The sequence below is a fragment of the Castor canadensis genome, chromosome 6 (genome assembly GCF_047511655.1).
Source record: "Castor canadensis chromosome 6, mCasCan1.hap1v2, whole genome shotgun sequence".
NCBI classification, from domain to species: Eukaryota; Metazoa; Chordata; class Mammalia; order Rodentia; family Castoridae; genus Castor; species Castor canadensis.
The window spans coordinates 5022410-5037912 of NC_133391.1; the positions used below are offsets into that span (position 1 = coordinate 5022410).

A 15503-nucleotide genomic window follows, 5' to 3' on the forward strand; every position below is an offset into this window, starting at 1 on the left:
AAAAAAAGCACTCAAAACAGGGGGTGGAGCCGAACGGGGAGGGGGGAGGGGGTATTGGGGGGGTGCTCAGCCTGTAATCCTAGCTACTAGGCTATAGAGAACAAAAGGATCGTGGTTCGAAGCCAGCCTGGGAAAATAGTTCGTGAGCCTCTATCTTGAAAATATCCATCACAAAAAAGGGCAGGTGGAGTGGCTCAAGGTGTAGGCCATGAGTTCAAACCCCAGTACCGCACACAAAAAAAGGAGGGGGGGGGGAGTGACATTGTAGCAGGGAGGAGGATCAGAAGAAAACAGTCTAGGCCTGAGTCCTGAGAAAGTGCAGGGAGGTAGGGATGGCGTAGCAGAGAGATAAACCTGAGAAATCTGAACATGAGGAAGGTCATGTAGCACCAAGGAGAGGAAAGTCACATAAGCACTAGGGTAAAGTAGCCATATATATAACCATATATGGATTAGAACTTGCTCTATGCTTCTGTAACCTGCTTGCAAGAGTATATAAGGTGACACTCCTTTGTTCTCAGGGGTCAGCCTTTGGACACGAGTCTGCTGAGCCTGTGCTGGCACAATAAAACATCACTTCCTGCTAATTGCTTTAAGAGTCCCGGATCTCAGCTAGCAAACTCCTGCAACAGCATGGCTCAAGATAGAGTGCTTAGTTAGCAAGTGTGAAGCCCTGAGTTCAAACCTCAGTACCACCAAAAAAAAAAAAAATTACCACAAAAAGAGACTGGGGGCATAACTGAAGTGATAGAGCACTTGCCTAGCCTGTGCAAGGACCTGAGTTCAGTCCCTAATACCGAAAACAAAGAAAAGAAAACTAGAAAGATATTCAGGTGAATCAATCAGTCAGCACTCAGAATAGTAATTCAAGAGCACTGTCCAGGTGTTGTGGGAGGTTGCTAGCTGAGATACGGGACTCTGAGGCAATTAGCTGGAAGCAACATTTTATTGTGCCAGCACAGACTCAGTGGACTCATGTCCAAAGGCTGAGCCCTGAGAACAAAGGGGTCTTACCTTGTATGCCCTTGTAAACAGGTTATAGAAGTGAAAACCAAGGTCTGATCTATATATGGTTATATTTCATTTTATTGGCTACTTTATACTAATGCTACATGACTTTCCTCTCCCTGGTGCTATGTGACCTTCCTCATGTTCAGATTTGTCAGGTTTTATCTCTCTGCTACGCCATCCCACCTCCCTGCTACACCATCCCTACCTCCCTGCTACTTTCTCAGGACTCAGGCCTAGACAGTTTTCTTCTGATCCTCCGTTCTGTTACACAGGCACTGAATTGAGTTTGAAGGACAGAAATAAGACAAGGTTGGACGCTAGGTACAGTGCTCAGGAAAGATTTTAGTCACTAATATAGTACTGCAAAAGGGAGAAGAGTCCAGTCTGAGTTGAGCTCAAGTTTGATTTGTACAGAGGTGACTGTACAAAGGCAGAAGGAAAGACAGAGAGGCCGAAGCCGGGGCTCACTAGTTGAGGAAGTGAAAAATTACAAAAACCCATCTGCGTCTGCTGACTGTAAGTTAGGCTCCTACCTTCCCATGGTTAGGGGGCAAAGGGGATGGGTAGGGACTCTATTCTTTAGGCTTTGGCTGAAACAAGCAGGAATTCCCCCCCAACCTTTGCTGGGTATTGAACCTAGCAAGCATACTACCACTTTAACCCCCACTCCGCTTACTTTCAGTTATTTTTTTTTTTCAGATAGGGTCTTGTGCAAATTTTGCCTGGATTGGCCCAGCACCTGGATCTACCCATCTCCATCTTCCAAATAGCTGGGATTACAGATGTGTACCAACATTCCCAGCTGTATGTGTGTATGTGTGTTTTGATGGTACTGGGGTTTGAATTCAGGGCTTCAGGATTGCTAGGCAGGTGCTCTGCTACTTGAGCTACTTCACCAGCCCTTTTTGTGTTGGGTATTTTCGTGTGTGCGTGTGTGTCTGGGTATTTTCTAGATAGGGTCTCACAAACTACTTCCCTGAGCTGGCCTAGAACTGTGATCCTACTGATCTCTACTTCCCATGTAGCTAGGATTACAGGGGTGAGCCACCGGTGCCCAGCACCCAGCTGGTCGACCTGGTCTTTCAGATAGGGTCTCACTAACTTTTTTGCCCAGACTAGCTTGATTGATTTCTTCCTATCTGTCTTATGAGTGGCTGGGATTATAGACGTGTCCAAGCACACCAAGCCCCACATCGGTGGTTTCAACGTGCAGACAGACTTAAGGGCGTAAGTCCCCACCTAATCGACCGAACGAGAAACTCACCAAAACATCCCGATGATTTATTAACTAGCAGTGAGAGGAGACCTGTGTGATTTTCTTTGTTTTGTTTTGAGACAGGGTCTCGATCTCCCGATCCTCCACCTCCCCAGTACTGTGGGGCTCATCTCCATCCTAACCCCCAGCCCTGTCCACCCGCTGCAGACGCGCCCGAGCCCTCTGGGAAGTGGAGTCCTTCTGCCCGGACCTCCGACCTGGCGCGGTCCCCTCCAACTGCGCAGATGCGAGTACAGACGGAGCCTCGGGCTCGAGCCTTTTGTGTCCCGGCGCTCCGAGGGTGCGGCAGGCGGCCCGGTCCCCTCCGTCCCCTCCTCGCGGGGACTGAAACAGGCGCAGGGGTAAGAGAACGCAGTAACACCCGCCCGCAGGTGCGCGCGGCTCTAACGTCCGGCCGCATCCCAACCCTGGCATTCAGGTTCCGTCCGGGGGAAAGGGCTGGGCCCCCTCAAGTCCTCCACCCGCGCCGATCCTCGGGAGTTTCCGTCCAGAGCACGAGTTGTTCCGGAGGCTGCTGCTAAGACATCTGGGAAATGGAGTCCGCAAGCAGAGGATTCTGGGAACCGGCGTCTGGCGGGACCATCCAAGGCTCTGGTTTGCAACCTGGGAGATAACAGTTCTAGCTGCTCTGGGCCTTAAATCTTGTCGCTGCACCGCAGCTTTGGCGTTTTGAATTTATGGGGCGGGAGGAAAAATGTAGGGCCCGTGTTTTACCCTCCTCCTCTGTGCTTTGCCCTATAAGAGGTCTATTTTTTTTTGGTGATAGGGAATTAGAACTCGGGACCTTGCATTGCTAGACAAGCACTTGAGCCACGCCCCATCCCTTTTTGCTTTGGTTATTTTTTTCATATGGGTCTCATGTTTTTTTTTTGCCCAGTCTGGTCTTTGACTGAGATCTTCCTATCTATGCTTTCTATGTAGCTGGAACTATAGGCATGCAGTACCACACCTGACTTGTTCTGTGATAGGATCTCAGCATTTTGCCTGGGCTGGCCTCAAACTGCAGTCCTATTATCTTTGTTTGCCAAGTAGTTGAGATTACAGGCATGAGCCACTGAGCCCAGATAAAGTGTGTATACATATGTGTGTGTGTATGTGTGTGTGTGTATATATATATATATATATTTCAACTGTGACAACTATTTGGTTGTGGGGAGGTGGAGTTTTCCTCCTTGATGGCTTGGTTTCTCCTCCTTCCAGCCATGACTACTGATGCGTCTATACCCCAAAAGCAGAGCACAGAAGACACGGAACCAACTGTTGAACTCCTTCCTGCTCACTTCCAGGTGAGTGTGAGTTTAATCTCCCCTTTCTGAAATCTTGGCACAGTTCATTGGTCTTCTTTCATTTTGTTTTAGAGAGCCAGGTAAATCCCATGTTAACAACTAAACCACAGTAAGTTTTCATTCCAATGTGAAACTCCAGAAGAGTTCAGGCTGGAGGTTTGAACTTGGCAGTCACTATAAGCAAAGCACAACACGTTTAAAACTGTGAAACTAGCCAGTCCTGGTGGCTCATACCTGTAAACCAAGCTACTTGGGAGGCTAAGATTCACAGGATTTTGGTTCGAGGACAGGACTGGGTAAATAGTTTAAGACCCTGTCTCAAGAAAAAAAATCACAAAAAAAGGGCTGATGGATTGGTTCTTTGAAAAAATAAACAAGATCGATAGACCCCTGGCAAACCTGACTAAAATGAGGAGAGAAAAAACACAAATTAGTACAATCAGGAATGCAAAAGGGGAGATAACCGCAAACACCATGGAAGTCCAGGAAATCATCAGAGACTACTTTGAGAACCTATATTAAATAAATTTGAAAATTTTAATGAAATGGACAGATTTCTAGATACATATGATCATTCAAAACTGAACCAAGAGGAAATTAATCACCTGAATAGATCTATAACACAAAATGAAAATGAAGCAGCAATCAAGAGTCTCCCCAAAAAGAAAAGTCCAGGACCTGATGGATTCTCTGCTGAATTCTATCAGACCTTTAAAGAAGAACTGATACCAACCCTCCTTAAACTGTTCCATGAACTAGAAAATGAAGGAAAACAGCCAAACACATTTTATGAAGCCAGTATTACACTTATCCCAAAACCAGGCAAAGACACCTCCAAAAAGGAGAACTATAGGCCAATCTCCCTAATGAACATTGATGCAAAAATCCTCAACAAAATAATGGCAAACCGAATTCGACAACACGTCAAAAAGATTATTCACCACGACCAAGTAAGCTTCATCCCAGGGATGCAGGGGTGGTTCAACATATGAAAATCAATAAACGTAATAAACCACATTATCTGAAGCAAAGACAAAAACCACTTGATCATCTCAATAGATGCAGAAAGAGCCTTTGATAAGATCCCACACCATTTCATGATAAAAGCTCTAAGAAAACTAGGAATAGAAGGAAAGTACCTCAACATTATAAAAGCTATGCATGACAAACCTACAGCCAGCATTATACTTAATGGAGAAAAACTGAAACCATTCCCTCTAAAATCAGGAACCAGACAAGGATGCCCACTATCTCCACTCCTATTCAACATAGTACTGGAATTCCTAGCCAGAGCAATTAGGCAAGAAGAAGGAATAAAAGGAATACAAATAGGTAAAGAAACTGTCAAAATATCCCTATTTGCAGACGACATGATCCTATACCTTAAAGACCCAAAAAACTCTACTCAGAAGCTTCTAGACATCATCAATAGCTATAGCAAGGTAGCAGGATATAAAATCAACATAGAAAAATCATTAGCATTTCTATACACTAACAATGAGCAAACTGAAAAAGAATGTATGAAAACAATTCCATTTACAATAGCCTCAAAAAAAAATCAAATACCTAGGTGTAAACCTAACAAAGGATGTGAAAGACCTCTACAAGGAAAACTATACACTTCTGAAGAAAGAGATTGAGGAAGACTATAGAAAGTGGAGAGATCTCCCATGCTCACGGATTGGTAGAATCAACATAGTAAAAATGTCGATACTCCCAAAAGTAATCTACATGTTTAATGCAATTCCCATCAAAATTCCAATGACATTCATTAAAGAGATCAAAAAATCTACCGTGAAATTTATATGGAAACACAAGAGGCCACAAATAGCCAAGGCAATACTCAGTCAAAAGAACAATGCAGGAGGTATCCTGATACCTGACTTCAAACTATATTACAAAGCAATAACAATAAAAACAGCATGGTACTGGCACAAAAACAGACATGAAGACCAGTGGAACAGAATAGAGGACCCAGATATGAAGCCACACAGCTATAAGCAACTCGTCTTTGACAAAGGAGCTAAAAATATACGATGGAGAAATAGCAGCCTCTTCAACAAAAACTGCTGGGAAAACTGGTTAGCAGTCTGCAAAAAACTGACACTAGATCCATGTATATCACCCTATACCAAGATTAACTCAAAATGGATCAAGGATCTTAATATCAGACCCCAAACTCTTAAGTTGATACAGGAAAGAGTAGGAAATACTCTGGAGTTAGTAGGTATAGGTAAGAATTTTCTCAACGAAACCACAGCAGCACAGCATCTAAGAGATAGCATAGATAAATGGGACCTCATAAAACTAAAAAGCTTCTGTTCATCAAAAGAAATGGTCTCTAAACTGAAGAGAACACCCACAGAGTGGGAGAAAATATTTGCCAACTATACATCGGACAAAGGACTGATAACCAGAATATATAGGGAACTTAAAAAACTAAATTCTCGCAAAACTAGTGAACCAATAAAGAAATGGGCAAGTGAACTAAACAGAACTTTCTCAAAAGAAGAAATTCAAATGGCCAAAAAACAAATGAAAAAATGCTCACCATCTCTAGCAATAAAGGAAATGCAAATTAAAACCACGCTAAGATTCCACCTCACCCCTGTTAGAATAGCCATCATCAGCAACACCACCAACAACAGGTGCTGGCGAGGATGCGGGGAAAAAGGAACCCTCTTACACTGTTGGTGGGAATGTGAACTAGTACAACCACTCTGGAAAAAAATTTGGAGACTACTTAAAAAGCTAGACATTGATCTACCATTTGATCCAGCAATACCACTCTTGGGGATATACCCAAAAACTGTGACACAGGTTACTCCAGAGGCACCTGCACATCCATGTTTATTGCGGCACTATTCACAATAGCCAAGTTATGGAAACAGCCAAGATGCCCCACCACTGACGAATGGATTAAGAAAATGTGGTATCTATACACAATGGAATTTTATGCAGCCATGAAGAAGAATGAAATGTTATCATTCGCTGGTAAATGGATGGAATTGGAGAACATCATTCTGAGTGAGGTTAGCCTGGCCCAACAGACCAAAAATCGTATGTTCTCCCTCATATGTGGACATTAGATCAAGGGCAAACACAACAAGGGGATTGGACTGTGAGCACATGATAAAAGCAAGAGCACACAAGGGAGGGGTGAGGATAGGTAAGACACCTAAAAAATTAGTTAGCATTTGTTGCCCTCAACGCAGAGAAACTAAAGCAGATACTTTAAAGCAACTGAGGCCAATAGGAAAAGGGGACCAGGAACTAGAGAAAAGGTTAGATCAAAAAGAATTAACCTAGAGGGTAACACACACGCACAGGAGATCAATGTGAGTCAACTCCCTGTATAGCTATCCTTATCTCAACCAGCAAAAACCCTTGTTCCTTCCTATTACTGCTTATACTCTCTCTTCAACAAAATTAGAGATAAGGGCAAAATAGTTTCTGCTGGGTATTGAGGGGGTGGGGGGGAGAGGGAGGGGGCGGAGTGGGTGGTAAGGGAGGGGGTGGGGGTAGGGGGGAGAAATGACCCAAGCCTTGTATGCACATATGTGTAATAAAACAATAATTTAAAAAAAAGGGCTGATGGAGTGGCTCCAGCTGTAAGAGCACCTGCCTAGCAGGGCTAAGGCCCTGAGTTCAAACTCCAGTGCCAGAAAGATGGGGGTCGGGTGGAGAAGGAAGGAAGGAAGGAAGGAAGGAAGGAAGGAGTGTCTTAACTAGTGGAGCAAACTTTGGAGTCAGCCTGTTCCAAATTGAATGATAATATAGTACTTACCTCATATGGTTATGGGAGAGTCCATTTTAAGGACATAATTCGAGTTAATTTTAAATGTTACCTTTCTTGCCAGGTGTTGGTGGTTCACACCTGGAATCCCAGCTACTTGGGAGGCTGAGATCGGGAGAATTGTGGTTCAAGGCCCGCCCAGGAAAATAGTTCTTGAGACCCCATTTCCAAAATAAAAGAGGAAAAAGGGCTGGAGATGTGGCTCAAGCAGTAGAGCGCCTGCTTTGCAATCTTGAAGCACCAAGTTCAAATCCCAGGTCCACTAAAATGAACAAATGTTTATTAGTTCTTTATTATGTTCCCTAATACAGACTGTTATTTAGTAATTGTATAATATTCCACTAAAATAAGATTTAACCTTCAGAATATCACAATGTGTATATATATATGTATATATATATACATATATATATACACACATATATATATGTACACACATATAAATGTATAAACACTTCCTTTTCCAGATCATTTTTTTCCTAAGGTGACCAAGCTGTTTAAGACTGTGCTGTTCTGCAGGAACTGATGACAGTCAAAGATGAGGAGATGGACTTCCCCTAGGAGGAGGAGGAGGAGGAGGAGGAACAGCTGAATCCTGCCCACAGGTTCATGGGCATGGATAACAAGCTGGAGAATTGTGAGAGCCTGGTATTTTGGGGTAAGGAAATCTTAATTTTGTGATGCAAGCTACTTAGTGAGTGTATGGGGGTTACTATAACAAAATAGCATAAACCAAAAATAGCTTAAAAACAACAGAAATTTATATCTCACAGTTCTGGGGACTGAGAATTCTGAGATCAAGTGCCACACCCATGTTTACTGCAGCACTATTCACAATAGCCAAGCTATGGAAACAGCTAAGATGCCCCACTACTGACGAATGGATTAAGAAAATTCAGTATATATACACAATGGAGTATTACTCAGCCATAAAGAGGAGTGAAATTATGCCATTTGCAGGAAAATGGATAGAACTGGAAAACATCATTTTAAATGAAGTACGCCAGGTTCAAAAAGACAAAAGTTGTATGTTTTCTCTGATGTGTGGTAGCTAGAACTAAAAGATAAACATATACATGATTATATACAGAGAGAGAGAGAGAGAAAAAACATAAATGTACCAGGGGAACTGTTTGAAAGGATTAGAGGAGCTGGGCATCCGTGACTCAGACCTCTAATCCTACCCACTCTGGAGGCAGAGATCAGGAGGATCACAGTTTGAGGCCAGCTTGGCCAACAAAAGTGAGACCGTACCTCAAGAATACCCAACATGTCGGTGCCAGTGCTCACGTCTGTAATCCTAGCTACTCAGGAGGCAGAGATCAGGAGGATTATGGCTCAAAGCCAGCCCAGAGAAATAGTTTGTAAGACCCTATCTTGAAACAACCCATTACAAAAAAGGGCTGGTGGAGTGGCTCAAGGTGGAGGCCCTGAGTTCAAGCCCTAGTACTGCAACAAAACAAAACAAAACAAAGAACAAGTTCAAGGTGCCAGCAGATTTGGTGTGTAGCAAGGGCCCACTTCCTGGTTCACAGGTGGTGCCTTCTCCATGTTCTCACTTGGCAGATGAGGTGAAGGGAGTCCCTCTGAGGTCTCTTGAATGAGAGCACTCATCCCATTCATAGTGGCTCTGCCCCTTGTGACCTAATCCCCTCCCACAGGCCCCACCATCCAAGACTGTCACCTTGGGAATTAAGACTTAAATTTACGTGGGAGGGATTACAAACATCCAGACACAGCAGTAAGCTTCCTTGATAACTAATGGCTCCTAAAATGACATAGCCTTACGTCAGCTTCAAGATCCCTGATCTCGAAGGGGATCCCTGACCACTCTGGGCTCAGAATTTTCTCTTGGAAATTCAAAGTTCTTTCTAGTGGAATTGAAGGGACAGCTGATCTCAATCTTATGAAGTTACATCAAAGCTGGGCGCCAGGGGCTTGTGCCTATAATCCCAGCTACTCAGGAGGCAGAGACCAGGATCACGGTTCGAAGACAGCCCCGGGCTAATAGGTTGTGAGACCCTATCTGGAAAATAACCAACAAACACAAAAAAGGCTGGCGTAATGGCTCGAATGGTAGAGTGTGAGGCCCCAAATTCAAACCCCAGTTCCACAAAAAAAAAGGTGCATCAACATGGTGTGGTATTGGTGAAAGCAGAGGTAAAAATAGAGGAATAAAACAAATGGTCTGGAAGTAGACGAATGCATATATACAGTCAAATAATTTCTGACAAAAGTGCAAAACCAATTAAATGGAGAAAAGAGAGTTTTTTTGGTGGGACTGGGATTTGAACTCAGGGCTTCACTCTTGCAAAGCAGGCGCCCCACCTTTTTGCTCCCGTTATTTTGGAGGTGGAGTTCTCAAGAACTATTTGCTGGCCTTAAACCATGACCCTCCTGACCTCAGCCTCTAAGGTAGCTGTGGGAAAAATTGGACAGCCACATGCAAAAAATAATCCACACCTCCTTCCACAGAGAGTAAACAAGTGTCAAACCCAAAACTACAAAACTTCCAGACAGTGACCTTTTGTAACATAAATTTCACTCTACAACGCTCGTCCCACTCAAATAAAATAATAAAATGAAAACCATGGAGTAGGCAGGCATCAGTGGCTCACCCCTGTAATCCCGACTACTCAGAGGCAAAGATCAGGAGGATTGCAGATTGAAGTTAACCCAGGCAAATAGTTCGAGAGACCCTATCTCGAAAATACCTAACACAAAAAGGGCTGGTGGAGTGGCTCAAGGCGTAGGCCCTGAGTGCAAGCCCCAGTACCACAAAACAAAAACAAATCACCATGGAGCAAATGAGGTCTTTAAAGGAGAGAATGTAGGAAGAGGGGCAAAAGAAGGGAACCTAACACTGTATGCTAAGAATTATCAGCAATTAAGAAGCAGGAGGAGCCAGAGCTCATGCCTGTAATCCCAGCTACTTAGGAGGCGGTGATCAGGAGGATGAAGGTTCAAAGCCAGCCCCTAGAAAATAGTTCTTGAGATTCTATTTTGAAAAAGCCCATCACAAAAATGTGCTGGTGATGGGTCAAGTGGTAGAGCACCTGCCTAGCAAGCTTGATGCCCTGAGTTCAAAACCCAGTACCACCAAAAAAAAAAAAAAAAAGCAACAGGACAAAAAATTCCCAACAAGTAGGAAGTGACAGACAGAAAACCCTGCAGAACATGTATTTTGCTTAGCTGTCCTTGACTGTAACAAATGCCTGAGACCATCAGATTATAGAGAGAAAAGGTTCATTTGGCTCCCAGTGTGGAGGTTTCAGTCCATAGTCAGTTCACCTTGCTGGTTTTGGGTGTGTGATGAGGCCGCACACCGTGCCTGGGAGCGTGTGGCTGACAAAAGCTGCTCGCTGCACGGCTGGGATGCAAACAGTGAAAGAGGAAGACTGAGGCCCCTCAGGCCCATGAGGGCCACACCAGTGACCCAAAGCCTCATGCCGAGACCCATCTCTTAAACTTTCTGCCCCTCGCAATAGCACCAAGCTAGGCCCCAACCCCTTATCCATGCCCCCCTCAATCTGGGGGATACTCCAGACCCAAATTTCAGCAGCACAGAATTAATGAAAGTCAGGAGAGGAGGGCTTGGTCACCAGCGTTAGGTGTTTTGCTAAGACACCATCTAAACAAGAAATGAAAAGGAACCCAACTGGATGTAGGTGACAGATACTGTTGGTGACTTCAATGAGAGCATCGTCAACTGAGTGTTAGAGAGAAACCAGTCTGCAGCAAGCATGGGAATGGGTGTGTGAAAACAGAATGTATAGAGCCGGGTGTGGTAGCTTACGCCTGTGATCCTAGCTACTCGGGGGGCTGAGATCATGAGGATTGTGGCTGGAGGCCAGCCTAGGCACATAGTTGGAGAGACCTCCCCCATCTCCCAAATAACCAGATTAATGTGGATTTGAGGTGTGGCTCAACTGGTAGGGCACCTGCTTTGCAAGTGTGAAGTTCTGAAGACCTCATTTGTAAAAGGGTGTTTCTTGTTTTGTCTTGCAGGACTAGGATTTGAACCCAGGGCCTCATGCTTGCTAGACAGGTGCTGTACCACTTAAGCCACTCCTACGGCCCTCATTCTTGTTAGTAAAAAGGATTTTAATATAAGAGTAGGACTCTACATCAAAAGTCAAGTTTCCTGAGGGCAGGAGTCATGCCTTTCTTGTTCACTGGAACTTCCTGTGTGGCTCAGGCTGATCTCAAATTTGTGATTCTCCTGCCTCAGCCTCCTGAGGGGTGAGAGTTAAGGTGTGTGCCATCATGCCAAGCTTCTTCTGGTTTTTTTTTTTTTTTTTTTTTGGTAACAGGGTCTCACTATATAGCTGAGGCTGGCCTCAAATTTGCTCTGTAGCCCAGACTAACCTCAAAGTCGTGATCTGCCTACATCAGCCTCCCTAGGTCTGGGGTTACAGGCAAGCACTACCAGGCCTGCTGTTCATTCTCTTCCTAACAGTTTATTAACCTCCATCAGAAATCACAAACATTTGTGCTTTTATTTTATTTCAGAATGTGAATCTCTGCCTGAAAGTAAAGAGTTCCTTTGAAAGCAGGACGTTTATGAAGAAGTGTCACCTGAAAGGGACGTGATAGAAGAAAGACTTAGAAAGGATGAGTCTCAGGCCTCCAGGTTGTTAAGAGTCCTGGGAATACGAGGGCACACTAGAAAGATCACAAGGAAACCAGAAGAAAAATTTGAGGCAAGTCCTGATTAAACCCAAGAAGAACCGTAGAGAGCGTTATCATGAAATCGGGGAGAAGTCTAAGCTAGTGAAGCATCAGAAAGCTTACCCGATGAAAGATGTGTGGAGTGCAGTGGGAATGGGTGTGACAAGTCCTCTAGCTGCTACCCAGCCTTCATCCTGCACCAGAGAATCCGCACTGGGAGAAGCCCCTATGGGAGCAGTGAGCGCGGGAAGGCCCTCAGCCGCAGAGTGCGGGACGGCCTTTAGTCACCGCTCGGCCCTCACCCAGCACCGTGTCACTCACACTCGGTGACACTCACACTCGGTGTCACTCACACTCGGTGACACAAAAACCTCGCGAACGCAAAGAGTGGGAAGGCTTCAGCCAGAGCACGTACCTCATCCAGCATCATGGTACACACCGGAGAGAAACCCTGCAAATGCAAGCCACGTGGGAAGGCTTCCCGTGACACATCTTCCCTCATTGAACATCAGCGGGTTCACACTGGAGAAAAACCCTACAGCTGTCAGCAGTGTGGGAAAGCCTTCAGTTACTGCTCGGCTCCCATTCAACACCAAGGAACCCACACAGGGGAGAAGCCCTACAAATGCCACGAATGTGGGAAGGAAGGCATTCCGCGACCGTTCAGCTCTTGTCAGACATCAGAGGATTCAGACTGGAGAGAGACCTTACTTACAGATGCAAAAAATGTGGCAAATCCTTCAGCCAGAGCTCCTCCCTCACGAAGCACCTGAGGACTCATACAGGAGAAAAGCCATATAAGTACAATGACTGCCACAAAGCCTTCAGCCAGAGCTCTTCTCTCCTCCAACACCTGAGGACTCACACAGGACAAAAACCCTACAAATGTGAGACGTGTGAGAAAGCCTTCAGTGTCCGATCGGCCTTTCATCACCATAGAATTCACAAATGCAGTAAACTCACAAAATAATTTTGTGTTCTCTTCTGACTGTATAGCTCTGATTTAAATATTACAGGGCATATAACAAAAATGTAGGAGACTGTGTCACATAAGAAATGTCCCTCTTCCTTGAAACGTTACTGTGTATGGAGCAGGACAGGAGGTAAATGTTAACATTTGTAATGTTTAAAATAACCATTGGAAACCGGGCTTCTAGACTGGGTTTGGTAGCACACACCTAGAGTCCTAGCTCTTGGGAGGTTGGGCAGAAGATCATAACCTCAAGTAGTTTGTGAGACCCCATCTCCAAAATCATCAGAGCAAAATGGACTGGAGGTGTGGCTCAAGTGGCAGGGCACCTGCTTTGCAAGGGCAAAGCCTTGAGTTCAAACCTCATTCCACCGAAAAATAACAATAACAGATACCCACAAACAAGCTTAAGAGGAGGACCTAGAAACCAGAAATCAGGAGTGATGACAGAGTGCCTAGAGGAACTTTGGAGGAGTTAAACTCCAGCTGAATACTTCGTATCATAGAATGCCTTGAAATTATAACCAAATTTAGTTTTGTACAGAAATTAACACAGGACATCAAGGGATGTAGGTGGCTGGAAGGCCAAGTCAAGAAAAAAAATGGAAAAGGTCAACTCCAGTTTCTGTAACCTTGCGTAGGAACGAGCCACCTTCTTTCTCAGGCATTTACTCATCTAGCTGCTGTAATAGGCACTCAGGAACGGAGCACATTCTTTTATTTTGGCAGTTTTGGGGCTTGGACTCAGGGGGTAGCACTTGAGCCACACCCCAAGACTTTTGATTTTAGTTTTCCTTTTTTTGCCATACCGGGGCTTGAACTCAGGGCCTACACCTTGAGCCACTCCACCAGCACTGCTTTTGGTTTTTTTTTTTTTTCAAGAAAAATTCTCATGAACTATTTGCCCTGGCTGGCTTTGAACTGCAATCCTCCTGATCTCTGCCTCCTCAGTGGCTAAGATTATAATGTGAGCCGCTGGTACCTGGCTAGTTTTCCAGACAGGGTCTCATGCTGTGCACTGTCTGGCCTTGGACCATGATCCTTCTGCCTCCACCTCCCTCGTGGCCGGGATTACGGTGTGCACAATGCCTGTAATTTTTTTTATTGCGTGGATCCTACATTCAATTTAAAACTGGTTTCATGGAAAATCATCAGTCGTATCCCCAATGCCAGAGAGTGTGCTGAGACCTTCCGGACCAGCGTTGTCTCCTGTGGCCTCCCTGTAGTCATTCATAACTGTTTCTAAACGCAGGGCTCTTCTTCAATAAAACTTGCACGTCCTGGGCTGGAGGAGCAGCTCCCGTGGTAGGCTGCCTGCCTAGCAAGCGTGAGGCCCTGATGAAACCCTAGTACTGCCAAAAAAATAACAAGAGTCCCAGGAAGTTGGACCCCTAAGATGGATGGCAAGGATGAGCTTGTTTTGCTGCCACGCAAGCACATGTGGTCAGTTATCTGAGCCGGATCGGTTCATTATGTCTTCATTTTCTCCCCTGAGCTCTCACCTTTTGTACAACCACCTGCTGGGAAACTTCCTTCCTCCTCCTGTCTTAGAACAGAATGACACCACTTTATCTTCTTTACTCTCCTTTTGGGGGGTGTGTGTGTATGTGTGTGTAGTACTGGGGTTTGAACTCAGGGCTTTACACTTAGTAGGCAGGTGCTCTACCATGAGTCACTCCACCAGCCCAAGGGGTTTTAAATCTTACTTCCCTTAACATAACAAGTGTAAGATTCATCTATGGTGCTATGTGTATAAAAGGCTTCTTCCTTTTTTACTGCTGAGTAGTACTCCATTGTATGGCTATCACCACACTTTGTTAATTTGTTTACCAACTGCAGTATAAATTGAGCTGTTTCCAGTTGTGGTTATTAATAAAGCTGCTGTGTACATTAGTGTAGATTTGTGTAAACAATTTTATTTCTCTTGGGGAGAGACTTTGCAGGAGATTTACTGGGTCATAGTGTAAACATAGACTTAACTTTCAAGGAGTTGTTCCGATGTTTTCTGAAGCGGATATACCATTTTCCTACCAGCTGTATAGCAGAGTTCCAGTTGATGCTGCCAGAGAGACTGTTAGAGAAAAGGAAGGGCATCAGGGAGCAGGGCAGAGGAAGGGAAGGAAGGGTAGGTATGACCAGAGTGTAGTGTATGCATGCACGAAAATATCACAAGTTCATTATTCTGTATAAATAACGTGCACTGAAAGTATGGCTGGAGCTGGGCATGGTGGCTCACACCTATCAATACTGGACTTGGGCACTGAGGCAAAAGGATGTCAAGTTCGAGGCCAGCCTGTGAGACTACATAGTGAGACTCCATCTCAAAACAAAAAAGTAGTTGGAAATTGTAGAGAGCTAGAATCCATCTCTGTCATGTCTGAACACCTGCTGGGGCTACTAAGTAAAGTCCTGAGTGCTCTGTTCCCAGAGGCTTTTGTTGAGTGAATATTTAGCTTGATGTTAGCTACCACATTGGACTGACAGCAGGAATCA

The 15503-nt window shown here is 44.7% G+C and overlaps 1 long non-coding RNA gene across 3 annotated transcripts; it reads left to right on the top strand.

Annotated features, from left to right (window-relative positions):
- The first annotated feature begins 307 nt into the window (after positions 1-307).
- Positions 308-14898, top strand: LOC141423988 (uncharacterized). Of its 3 annotated transcripts, none has more exons than XR_012448774.1 (4): positions 308-2983; positions 3488-3573; positions 7837-8027; positions 11882-14898. It is a non-coding gene; the product is annotated as an uncharacterized lncRNA (long non-coding RNA). The 3 variants fall into 3 exon arrangements; XR_012448775.1 differs by having other exon boundaries at positions 310-2628; XR_012448773.1 differs by having other exon boundaries at positions 1240-3573.
- Positions 14899-15503: the final 605 nt, after the last annotated feature.